We start from the raw sequence: 13,087 nt of genomic DNA on the forward strand, positions 1-13,087 counted from the left end.
GTAGGAACAATTCTAGTAGTCATGTTAGTTAATACAAAGTCAAAATGGGCATACAACTAGTCTACAATCAATAAGTCCAAATGCTCAACAATAAGACTTGACAACTTTGAACCATGCCTAGAAAATGGCAGCATAAAATATATATCAAGTGCAGCATACATTGCACACCATGTCCACTGCTATACTATATACTTCAGTATGTTTTGTTTTTGTTCTTGTTGGTTTTCGCAATTAGCATAAGATATTCAGATGTTCAATAGAAAAGGATAAAATTTCATTTTAATACTCGCATAAATCAGCTGTTTTCTGTTGTTCTGCTAAAATTTAGCAACAATGATTTAGTTAATTGCGAAGTAGCATCTAGAAATGTCAGTTTCACAGGAAGCTTTTACATAATATCACCACATTTATAGAGACCATAGTCGTTTCCAATATAAAATAAGTTCTCCAAAATGATACAAGCCCGTTTACAAAATATATGACTAATGACACCCAAACAAAATGTTGTAAGGGCTGCAACAAAAACAGCTAATTGCAGCTTCCTTTATGGGTTTGATTTTGGTAAAAGAAAATGAGAATCGTTTTTTTTTTTTTACGAAAAAAAAAACAAGAGATTTTATAAAAGACAAGTGGAAAAGAAACAACAGCAAGACAAAAAAGAAAAGAAAAGAAAACTTAACATGGGAAAGAGATTTTAATTGCACATTTATTTCCGAATGTGCCTCCTAGTATGGCCGGGCAAGGGAGGAGCCATCCAAATTCAGCTTGAAGAAGTTTGGATCTTGATCTTGAGGTTTCCACCTTCATTTCTTCTGGTTTTTTAACACGGTCCAAAATAATTTCCTTCCATTTCCGGTGCATATTTTGAACCCAGTAGCCCTTGAACTCTTTTCAAACAGCAGGCCGATAAAACAGGAGGCCTATGACAACCCAAAAGACTTTGATATAAGAAGAGCATTTGTACTCAAAGTTCCTCAGGTTACACTCCCTTCCAAATCTCCCAAATCACAACAAAAGGCATGAAAGACAAGGGAATACAACCATTTTCCCCCAAGAGCCAGGATCCCTAACTACCCAACAGACCTTTGAATGGATATGGGAAAGTCAATTGAATGCCAAAGATTTTGAGAATACAGCACCAAACTTATCACGCAACTCGCAGTGGATAAATAAAATGATTTAAAGACGACTCAGCTCACAAGCAAAGGATACACCGATTTTCCAAATGGAAACACATTCTTTTCAGCAAATCAAGAGTAATAACCTTTTCGTGCGCCACTAGCCCACCACAAAACAAAAACCTTGGACTAGGGATGGGAACTTTCCAAATCTTCATCCAAAAAAGTGAAGGATGATCGCCTTTCACCAAACAAAAAAAGAAAGGGCAAACTGAGAATAGAACATTAGGACAAGGGCTCCAAATCAGCACGCTAAATGTAGTAGAGGCAAGGTTTTAAATTTTGGTTTCGGTTTCGGACATAGCTGAAAGGAAAATTCTGGCCGAAATCCGGTAAAAAAAAATCATATTTCCTTAATATCAGCCAAAATTACAAAAATTTCCAAAATATCAGCCAAAATATGGGACTCTGGCCGAAACTTCGGTTTCAGGTGATCTCGGTTTCGATCTTGACCGAAATCTGAAATTTCGGTACTTCGGCTGAAATTTAGAACCATGAGTAGAGGAAACACAGACCCATTCAAGCAACCCGAAAGGGTGACAAAGGTTTGAGATCCACTTTCATAAAAATTCAGGATTTAATCGAATTTCCAAATCAGCATTCTGTACATAAAATAAATATATTACCATTGACAAAGGTTGTTCCCGTTGTCAGAGGAGCACATTTCAGCAATAGTTATAGCTAATTCCAGCAAATTGAGGGTATTGTAATAACATTCATACATAAAACCGCTCCTTTCAAATTTCAAGAAACTCAGGACAAAAATATTATGTCACTGATGATGTTCTTACCTACAGCAAGGACATAATCCCAATAAAAGCAATTTAAAAATGAAATTCGATTAATCTCTGAATAAGGACAATGATCCGAGTCTAGTTAGAAACTATGATTTTTGGATACGGACACAAGTGTCGCGTCTCGACACATACACTGAATGTCGGACACGACAAACCCCCAAAATTTAGAAACATAAACATGGCTAAAACATAAAGTATATACAATCATGATTTGTGGACACAAGATTCGTGTGCTAAGTTTCGGCACGGATAGAAGGTGTTTGATATGGCAAGCCCTAAAAATCTAGAAATGGCGGCATTCCCATACACGTACATACATATAAAATTATTGATTACTATCATAATTTGCAACCAAATAAATACAATATTTATTTAACAAACTATAAATTTTAGGATTAATCACCTATAATCTAAAACAAACATGAAATAATCAAATAACAACGCATTCATCAATTTACTCTACTTCTCTGTAGTCTCCAATATGTAGGGAGAAAAGGAAACCAATAGGATACAATGAATATAATATTGGAATAAGAGTTTGTTTAGTGTTTTAGGTTTAAGGGAGGGGATATGACAACAAATATTAGTTAAAGAAGAGCTACAAGAAGAGTTTATAATAAAAGAAAAGTTAATAATAAAAGAGGTAAACACAATATTCAATAATGAAAAAGGATGTTGTTCTTGACACACGGTACGAAAACGTGTCGAGACTTCTAGCGGTACATTTAAAAGTGTCGAAAGGAGTGTCGTGCGGCAATAAATTCAAAGTGCCGTCTAAATAATAGGTTAGAAAGGATATTAGATTGCATCCTAATAGCAATTGAATAGGTATAAAGATTCCTTCGCAATTAATGGTTATGAACTAGAAGTACAAGATCATGGGTAATTTTCTACTAGCAATGAAATTGAATAAATCCGCAGTTGTTGAAAAATACCATTTCATCATGCATGCTTTGCATTTTATGTGCTTAGAGAAACTAGAGTGTTTTTAAAGCATAAGAATTAAGTGAAAGAGCTGTTGTTATTTCATTTTATGAAGGTGTCTCTGTTTAGGATATTGACAGAAAAGGCCAATTTGAGTATGTAAATGAGTCTATTAAGCATGAGGGACCATCCAGATAGATTGTGAAACCTTAAATTTGAACAAAAAATCATTTAAAATATGGCTGGCCAAGTTTTCAAGGACCATCGCATGCTTTATAAGTTCACATTAACATTTTTAGAATATGCAGTGCAGGGCCATTAGAGGAGGTAAATGCCTGGAAGCAAAAACAAAAGCCCTGGCTGAGAGTCTCAGAAATTCAACTACTATGGGCAACCGTCCTCTTTTGTAGATCAAAGTTAATTGTCTGAACGCTACAACTGAAACCCTCCACCTTGGTATCTAGAGCATAATTTTCCTAAGAACTTCTAACTTTTTGTTTGAGCCCAGTGTGATAGGGACCATCCTAGGGCCCATATTTTAAATTTTAAGTGTTTTTTTAGGTGTCTTTTAAGTCCATTAAGTTATATGAGGGGTACCATAGTCTTTAACCACTAGTATCACTAGGTTTCTTTGAATTATGAGGGTTCTACATCGGCCCCACACAGGTAATGCAGGAATTTTAATTGGGGGAGAGTTTTTAAGTCATTACAGGGTATTTTAGTCTAAAAGTGTTGAGTTTTTATTTTAGGATTTTAGAGCCTTTTAGTTTTCTTCTTTTCCTATATATCGTAAGCCTCATGCACTTTTCCTTAATAACGAATGATGACCGAAAAAAGAAATTTGAAAGCTTCTTCTCTTGTGAGGATGTGATGTCTACTCCTTACCAATGTGTGATGCCTTGATCTTCCCTAAGGTGTGATGCCTAGGAACCCCATGGTGTGATGCCTTGGGTTTTGCTTGGTGAGATTCCAACCTTGCTGTCTATCTCTTTCATGTTTCCTTTTTTTGTTTTCTCCCATAAACCACCTTCTCAGAAACCCCAAACCCCCATTAATCTCACACAAAACCTCTTTTGCATTAATTTTCACTTAACTTCTATACAAAACCCCTAAAATGGTTACTATAAAAATTTCCCTATCTTAGAAATATCATTGAAACCCATCCGTGCATGCGCCATTTTTTTTGTCCCAAAACTAATTTTACACCTTCCAAGCATACGTCTATAGCTTCACGGCATACGTATGCACCCGTCCAAACCTAACATAAACCTAGTAGAAATCTTTTTCTAATTTAAATTCTACATCAGATTTGGTATTAGAGCTTGGGTTGGAATCATATCGTCTAGATGCAGTGAAGATCGAATAGTTTTTTTTATTTTTAATGGCAACGGAGATCGAATAGTTGAATTGTTAGAAGGCTTAAATTTCAAATTTGACCAATTGCAGTCCCACCTGGATTTTGTGACTCATATTTACCAAGATTTCTATGCACGTCCTTTAGCCATGGAGACTCCACCGATTAGATAAAAGTCAGGAGTTCGTGCTAGAACAATCATTGCTGATACCTTTTTTGGAAAGCATAAAATTTTAGCAATGGGCCAGAGCCGCTATTGTTATACAAAGCCGGTTCCGATTGATGTTAGTCTATGAACACTACCTGAGAATCAAAAGGGCAACAATTGTTATCCAGCACACCTTGAATGAGAGAACCGTTCAGCATACTCAGTGCCATATATTAATTTTGAAGTGATTTTAGGTATCTTTTAAGTACATTAAGTTATAGGAGAGGAACCACAGTCTTTTCCCACTAATATCACTTAGTTTCTTTGAGTTATGAGTGTTTTAAATAGGCCCCACACATGTATTATGGGAATTTTAAGTAGGAGGATAGTTTTTAAGTCATTAGAGGGTCATTTAGTCCAGAAGTGTTGAGTTTTTATTTTAGGGTTTTAGAAATTTCTAGTTTTTCTTCTCTTCTTATATACTATAAGCCTCATGACACTATTCTTTAATAATGAATGATGACTGAACAAAGATTTTGAAAGCTTCTTCTCTTGTCTGGATAGGATATCTACTCTTTGGCAAGGTGTGATGCTTTGATCTTCCCTAAGGAGTGATGCCTAGGAGCCCCTAGGTGCGATGCCTTGGGTTTTGATTACTAAGATTCCAACCTTGCTATCTATCTCTATCATGTTTCTTTTTTTCCATAAACCACCTTCCCGGGAACCCAAAACCTCCATTAATCTCACACAAAACCTCCCTTGCATTATTTTTTCAACTACCTTCTATACAATAACCCTTAAATACTCACTGTAAAAAGCTTCCCTCCCTTAGAAATATCATTCAAAACCATTCATACCCCGCGCCATTTGTATTGTCCCAAAACTAATTTTACACCTTCCCGGCATACGTCTGCAATCCCACCTGGATCACATGAATCGTATTTACCAAGATTTCTGTGCACATGCTCTGGCGTTGGAGACTCCACAAGTTGGACACAGTCAGGAGTTCGTGCCAGAACAATCATTGTCGATACTTTCTTTGAAGAGCACAAATTTTGAGCAATGAACCAGAGCCACTATTGTTATACAAAGCTGGTTCCGACATATGTTAGTCCGTGAACACTACTTGAGAATCAAAAGGGCAGCAATTGTTATCGTCTTGAATGGGAGAACCGTTCGGCATACTTAGTAAGAAGAGTTTACACAGCAACTACAACAAGAAAGATAAATCCAAGATGATACCTCTGTCGAATTTGATATGCATTTGTCGGAGTCACCAATCTTACTATTTGAACCTCTTGCAAAGGTTTACTATTTATTGAAAATGCACGAGCAAAAGTCTACAGGCCTAATGAAGCAGAAAACCTGAGTTTCTCTCTACCTAAGCCGACACATTATACGGAATACTTCGAAAGCACACCTGGTGATCACAGTCCTACAAACCAACGACATGACTGCCCAAAGCATCTTGTGCGTTGGAAATACTAATTCCATTGGAAGGGCCGATAGTTTGCAGATTATGCGAGGATCAGAGCCGGAAAAATTCTCACATCATGTCGATCATTATATTCGACGGGGTTGAATCATTTCGAGCAGGGGAGTGTGATGGCAACCACGTTAGGGCCCATATTTTAATTTTTAAGTGATTTTTGGGTGTTTTAAGTTCATTAAGTCATAGGAGGGTACCACAGTCTTTTCCTACTAATATCACTTGGTTTCTTTGAGTTACAAGTATTTTAAATATGCCCCATATTTGTATTACGGGAATTGTAAGTGGGGAGAGAGATTCTAAGTCATTAGAGGGTCTTTTAATCCAAAAGTGTTGGGTTTTGATATTTGAGTTTTAGATATCTCAAGTTTTTTTTTCCTATTCTTATATACTATAAGCCTCATAGCACTTTTCTTTGATAATGAATGATGATTGAACAAAGATTTTGAAAGCTTCTTCTCTTGTGTGGATATGATATCTACTCATTGCCAAGGTGTGATGCCTTGATCTTCTCCAAGGAGTGATGCCTAGGAGCCCCTAGGTGCGATATGCGTTGGGTTTTGGTTACAAAGATTCCAACCTTGCTATCTATCTCTTTCATGTTTCTGTTTTCCCATAAACTAGCTTCCCGGGAACCCTCCATTAATCTCACACAAAACCTTTCTTGCATTATTTTCCACCTATCTTCTATACAAAAACCCTAAAATGCCCAATATAAAAAATTTCCCTACCTTCGAAACATCATTCAAATCCATTCATAACCTACGCCCTCGTTGTTTGTCCCAAAACTAATTTTACACCCTCCTGGCATACGTCTACAGCTTCTGAGTATACGCCTGCGCTGCGCTACTCGAAACCTACCATAAATCTAGTAGAAAGATTTTTCCAATTTAAATCCTACATCATATTTGGTATCAGAGCAAATGTTAGTCCTTCCTCCGATCATCCTTCATCATAATGTCTTCAAGATCTTGTCAAATTTTCCTTTGACAATTTGATTCAATAAATAACAAAAAAGATAATAATGAAGAACATAATAATGAGGAACACTAGAACACCCTCTATTTAAAAAAAAAAAAACACTAGAACAACCTAAGGCAAGCTACTCAACTCAACTCAACTCAACTCAATAAAGCCTTTGTCCCAAACTAGTTGGCGTCGGCTAAATGAATCCTTTGGCGTCGGCTAAATAAATCCTTTAGAAACATTTCATGAAGAAGGCGAAAGGAATCTACTCGGCTCTAATCCCGGCTCTAGTTGGGTTCTTCTACGTGGATCATTTTCTTCCATTCTATCCTCCTATCCAAGGTCATGTTCTCTATTATGTTCCTAGATATCAAGTCTTTCCTCACTGTTTCTACCCAAGTTGTTTTCGGTCTGCCCCTACCTCTTTCTACTCCATCAATTTGGCACAAGTCGCCTCTTCTCACCGGAGCATCCAAAGGCCTATGTTGGATATGTCCAAACCATCTTAAGCGGTGCTCTCTCATCTTCTCCTCAATTGGTGCCACCCTCACCTTTTTAAGGAAGTCTTCATTTTTAATTCTATCTAACCTTGTGTGACTGCACAACCATCTAAGCATTCACATCTCCGCTACACTCATCTTATGCACATGCTGGTTCTTGGTGGCCCAACATTCTGAGCCGTACAGCATGGCTGGCCTCATAGCTGTCTTGTAAAACTTTCCCTTCAACTTAGTAGGGATTTTACGGTCGCACAAACCTCCTGAGGCAAGCTTCCCCACCCTAAGGCAAGGCAAACAAAAAAATTTGAGGAAGGAGGAATTGAAGTTAGGTCTCACGACTTGTCTCATATCCTTTATATCATTAACGTTAGCCAGATTAGATAAACTGCCCCATATGGTTTACACAAAAATAAAGGGCAAAAAAGTAATATCAAATGAACATAAAAGGCCGAAACAAAGTAAGCCTCTAACTCAGATGGTCAGCCAAAAGGAAGAAACAACAACTCGCTTAACTCAGAATTGCAAGAGAATAGTAGGGACTAACAACAAAAGTGTCCAAAGAGACACCACTTCTATCAAGAGAATTCACCCTCGAATTGGCAGTCCAATGCGTGTACGGAAAAGAACTTGCATCTCCCCCCCAACACACACACATAGTGATCAGAATCCTCAACATAATGTAGCTAATCTCTAAGAAAGCCATTTCCATGCTTGATGCAACGAATAACATAAGGAGGTCCCCTCAACCACTAGAGAGTCCAGGGCATAAGGATCAATGAGAAGGATGCTTTTCTTGAGTGCAAGCACTTCCGCCTCATTTGAATCCTTCATCCTGACATATTGATGACAATGTTAGACCCGAAATTATACAAAAAGGGCATAATAGTAAAATCCTTTATTAAAAAAGAAGATAAAAAAGAAAAGAGTGGTTACACGTTACGTTATGTTATTCCTAAAATAAAGGGATATACACAAAAAAATAAAACACTTCAGTGAAAAGGAGAAAATGCATAAATCCACTAAAGTTTAAACTTTCGCGAGAATCACCCACTTTAAAAAAAGGTTACGTAACTTCCCATAAAAGAGGGAAGTTGAAATCGTGGAATCCAAAGATATAGGTGAGGTGGCACTCACAACGACTCTGAAAAAGAGAAGGTGGAGATCGTGAAATGAAAGATAAAGGATGAGATGACAGACTGACAGTTGCCAACCACTCCAAAGAACCTCTATAAATATGAGGAAAGATCCTTTGAAAAGAATCCTGATCCAATCCCGGTGAAAAAAAGCTACGCAAAGGGGATTAGATCTTCGGGGAAGAAAAAGCTACGCGAAAGGAGAAACAGAAGAAGAAAAAAGAGAGAAAGGTGAGAAAAGATTTGGGCTAACAGTTTCTTTTCTTCTTCTTTCTTTCTTTTGCAGATTTTCTTCGGGAAAGAAGACCTTTTTCTCTTTAAAGTCTCTTCTAGGGGCTTTCTAAACGGAGAATGATGATAAAGACTCCCTTTAAAGTCTCTTCTAGGGGCTTTCTAAAGGGAGAAGATGATGAAGACTCTTTTTAAAGTCTTCTAGGGACATTTTAAAGGGAGAAAGATGATGAAGATTCCCTTTAAAGTCTCTTCCAGAGACTTTCTAAAGGGAGAAAGATGATGAAAACTCCCTTTAAAGTCTCTTTCAGGAACTTTCTAAAGAGAGAAAGATGATGAAGACTTCCTTTAAAGTCTCTTCCAGAGACTTTTCAAAGGGAGAAAGATGATAAAGATCCCCTTTAAAGTCTCTTCCAGGGACTTTCTAAAGGGAGAAAGATGATAAAGACTCCCTTTAGAGTCTCTTCTAGGGACTTCCTAAAGGGAGAAAGGTGACAAAGACGGTGGTTTTTCCCCAAAAGATAAAGACGGTAGTTTTCCCAAAAGAAAGAAGGCAGTTCTATTTCAAGAGAAAGGAAAAGACTCCCTTTAAAGTCTCTTAAAGGGGAGTCTAAACAGAGAAAGAAGATAAAGATGGTGTTTCTCCAAAGGAAAAATGAAGAAAGTTTGAGAAGATAAAATTTCCTTTGAGAAGATCTGTTAACAAAAATCAAATCTTTCTAGAGGATAAATTAAGAAAAAAATTTCTTTCAAGAAATGTAATTAATGGCCAATAAAGTCGGAAGTGTACAATCCCTACGAAAATTAATAAAACCTCTTCTCGCAAGAGGGAAATTTGATCTCAATACATTTTATGTGTGTGATGCTCTTTTTCATGCATGTGAAATTTGTTGCGAACAAATTTTTGGCACGCCGGGTGGGACACACTTCTTCTCTCATCTTGAAGTCAAAAAGGTTCCCGAATTAAAAGTTCTTGGTGCAGCCATAAATAATGGCTATATCACATTCCTTAAATCACAAGGCAAACTGTAAATCCAGAATGCCGCAAAAATAAAAACCTTACAGCATTGCAGATGATGGAGGCAAGTTTCAAAACACTACAAATAATGGAGCAAACTTCGCAAACGAAGCAAACTTCCAAACACACGAATGGTGGAACAAACTATACAAGCGGCACATTGCGGAACAAACTTCGCAAATGACAGAACAAATGCTGGAGAAAACTTCGCAACTTTGCAAATGACGGAGCAAACTTCACAACTTTGTAAATGGCGGAGCAAACTTCACAATGTTACAAATGCCGGAGAAAACTTCGCAACTTCGTAAATGGCAGAGCAAACTTCACAACATCACAAGTATTGGAGAAAACTTCACGTCACAAATGGTGGAAAATTTCACAACGCCACGTCACAAACGGTGGAAAAACTTCACAACGCCACAAGTAGTGGAAAAACTTCACAAGCCTCATATGGCGAGGAAAACTTCATCTTGTCGCGTATGATGGCGCAAACTTGCACAATGCCGAATATGATGGGACCGTCAACTCTTGAAAATTTTGACGCGCCCAAAATACACAGAGACTCCATCAACCATTTTTGCAATGGAATTCCCATCTTGTAGAAAACATTTGAAATAGTCGGATTGGACCCACCTATCTCAAATAGGTCACAATGAAAATAAATCGTATTTCAACATGACTTCTTTCAAGATACCAAAGATGTCAAAAAAAAAACAAAGTGCTAAAAAAGAATTAAAAAAACCAAGGAAGAAATGGAGATGGAGATTTCAAGGAATAGCCAATAGATGGGCTCACTTACTTGTAACATGGCTAAGAAGGCTCTTTTAAATGACTCATTGAAAGATGATTGTGTTAACAAAGTTTGGAATGCTTGACCAGGAAATATTTCGTCATAGAGGACAATTTTCCAAAGCTAATAGGAGCCATAATTCCTTAAATTCCAACTCCGGTGAGATCAAAGGTGTTCCCACGAATTTATTGTGTCCGCAGAAATTGCAGAATTGCAAAAAGAAGTTAAAATGTAGTTTTGAGAGCGGGGGGCATGCTAAAAAATGGTGTTGTTGCCATACTCCTTCACCATCATTGATCTGTGCAGACATGATTATTGGGTTGGAAATGGTAAGCGACAATCTAGGAAATGGTAAGCGACAAAAAAAAAACACATCTCCATAAGAGCCTATTTTTTGCACGAGAGAAAAGGAAACAAAAAGTAAGTTTCTCGTTGATATCAAATAAGCAACAAGCACAAGTTTTAAATCCTTGGTGAAATTACAAAACAACATGGAATTGTAAAGACGAATTTGATTGATGCTGGATAAAAAGAACAAGGTTGTTCAATCGGCAAGACAAAATGCAAAGGAAGAAATATTATACATTGCGACACCTCGCTCCAGAAAGATGTCCTCTATGGAGAGAAACAAGAGCAAGGTACTTGGCAAACTTCTCCCAAAAAAACAAAAAGAAGACAAAATTTTTAAAGTATAAAAAGATAAAGAACGCCTTTCTCCAACAGCTTAAGCTTTTGGAGAAGTTGGTAAGTTAACATGGTATTAGAGCCAAAGGTCTCGAGTTCAAACATCCCGAATAGCAAAAATCAACATGCGATGGTCGGCCCAAAGTGGGACCAGATGTGCCACATGTTTGCTAAGTGGGCCACACGTGCGGGGGAGTGTTAAAGTATAAAAAGATAAATAACGCCTTTCTCCAACAGCTTAAGCTTTTGGAGAAGTTGGTAAGTTAACAAAAACAAAGAAAGTAAATAAAATAAATAAAAAAGGAGCCCGCTAGGTTGAAAACCTGAAAAGCTAACCCAGGCAAAAATCAGGGCCATTGTCCGCTAAACAGACAGTTTTCCTAAGAAGAGTTATAAGCATCAAGTGAACGTTGCCTGAAAGCACATCAATGATCGGAGGCATATCAAATGACCATGCCATTCAACATGTGACATTCATTCAAGAACAATACTTTGGATAAAGGCAACCTCATGGAAAGTTCAAAAAGAAATAGAAATGATCATATGTAGTAAAAAAATGCGAACAAATGGTGCTCATCATTTAAATTCTGGGGGCATTTTATGAAATTGTGCGATTCCTCGAGGAGCTTTATGACTTAGCACGCTCAAATGGAGTTTTCAAGGGAACATAGTCTTCTACTACGCCTTAGAGATATTTCAAAAGCGAAGAGACTAAAAAACGGATGTTCCTTGTGAAAAATATACAAATGGAAAAAGAGAACAAGATTGGCCATTTCTCTTAACTCGATTCAACAATGAACGCTCGTATATACGCTACATCAGCTCCAGTTCAGCTTCCTTCGCAGCATTGTAAAAAAAGGCATCCATTTTGGTTGATGATGCATCCTTTGTCACACTTAGCCATAAACATGCGAGGCCTCTTCGACTTTCAAAGAACAGAAGCCCAAGGTTTCCAAAAACTTTGGCAAAGCACATCATGTGCATTCTCCTACCTTGGTGTTAGCTTGGGGCTCTACCAAAATATCATGGGAAGATGCAATTTTGGATATCATAAGAACCAATGGAGTCGTCAAGCTTACAATGCTGTTCAACGTGATCTGGATGGCTTCTTTGGAATATGAATCTCATCCTAAAAACCACTTGAAGATGAAGAAATACCCTTAAAATCCAAGGTAGAAGCTCTTGCACGGGTGGTAATGTAATCGCCTTTCAAATACATCAAGCGAGTATAGTGATTGTTCCTCTACAAACAAACAATCACAGGAAGGAGTTACCTCAACTGTTGCTTGAACAAAAATGTCACTAATGATGAAACTGGAATGAACCTTGTCTGACTTGGATTTCTCTAGTTCACGCAGAGAAGCTTAGAAGCCCAAGGAAAGATGTGGAAACAAAGCAATCCCATAACGACATGATGGAAAACTAGATAGGTTCACCTAGGAATGAATCAGCCCAAGGTAATACTACGTAATTGTGGACACGGACACGAGTGTCGCGTGTCGACATGGACACGGAGTGTCGGACACGGCAAACCCCTAAACTTAAGAAACGGGGACACGGCTAAAATAGAAAGTATATGTGATCATGATTTGTGGATATGGATTCGTGTGTCCATTTTCGACATGGATACAAGTTGTCTAAATGAGGTAAACACAATATTCAATAAAAAAACATAATGTCGCACTTGACACGGTACAAAAACATGTCCACTACCCACATTAAGTCTAAAGCTTCCAGCAATACAAGTAAAAGTGTCCAAAGGAGTGTCGACACGTGTGGACACGGGTGTCGTGTCGGACACGTGAGTCGGCAATAAATTCGAAGTGTCGGCCAAATCATAGGGTAATACATATGTTGCAGTTGCTGATATGACAA

The sequence above is a fragment of the Tasmannia lanceolata genome, unplaced genomic scaffold (assembly GCF_043159265.1).
Source record: "Tasmannia lanceolata isolate RefF3 unplaced genomic scaffold, GAP_Taslan_0.1 ptg000018l, whole genome shotgun sequence".
In the NCBI taxonomy this organism is placed as follows: domain Eukaryota; kingdom Viridiplantae; phylum Streptophyta; class Magnoliopsida; order Canellales; family Winteraceae; genus Tasmannia; species Tasmannia lanceolata.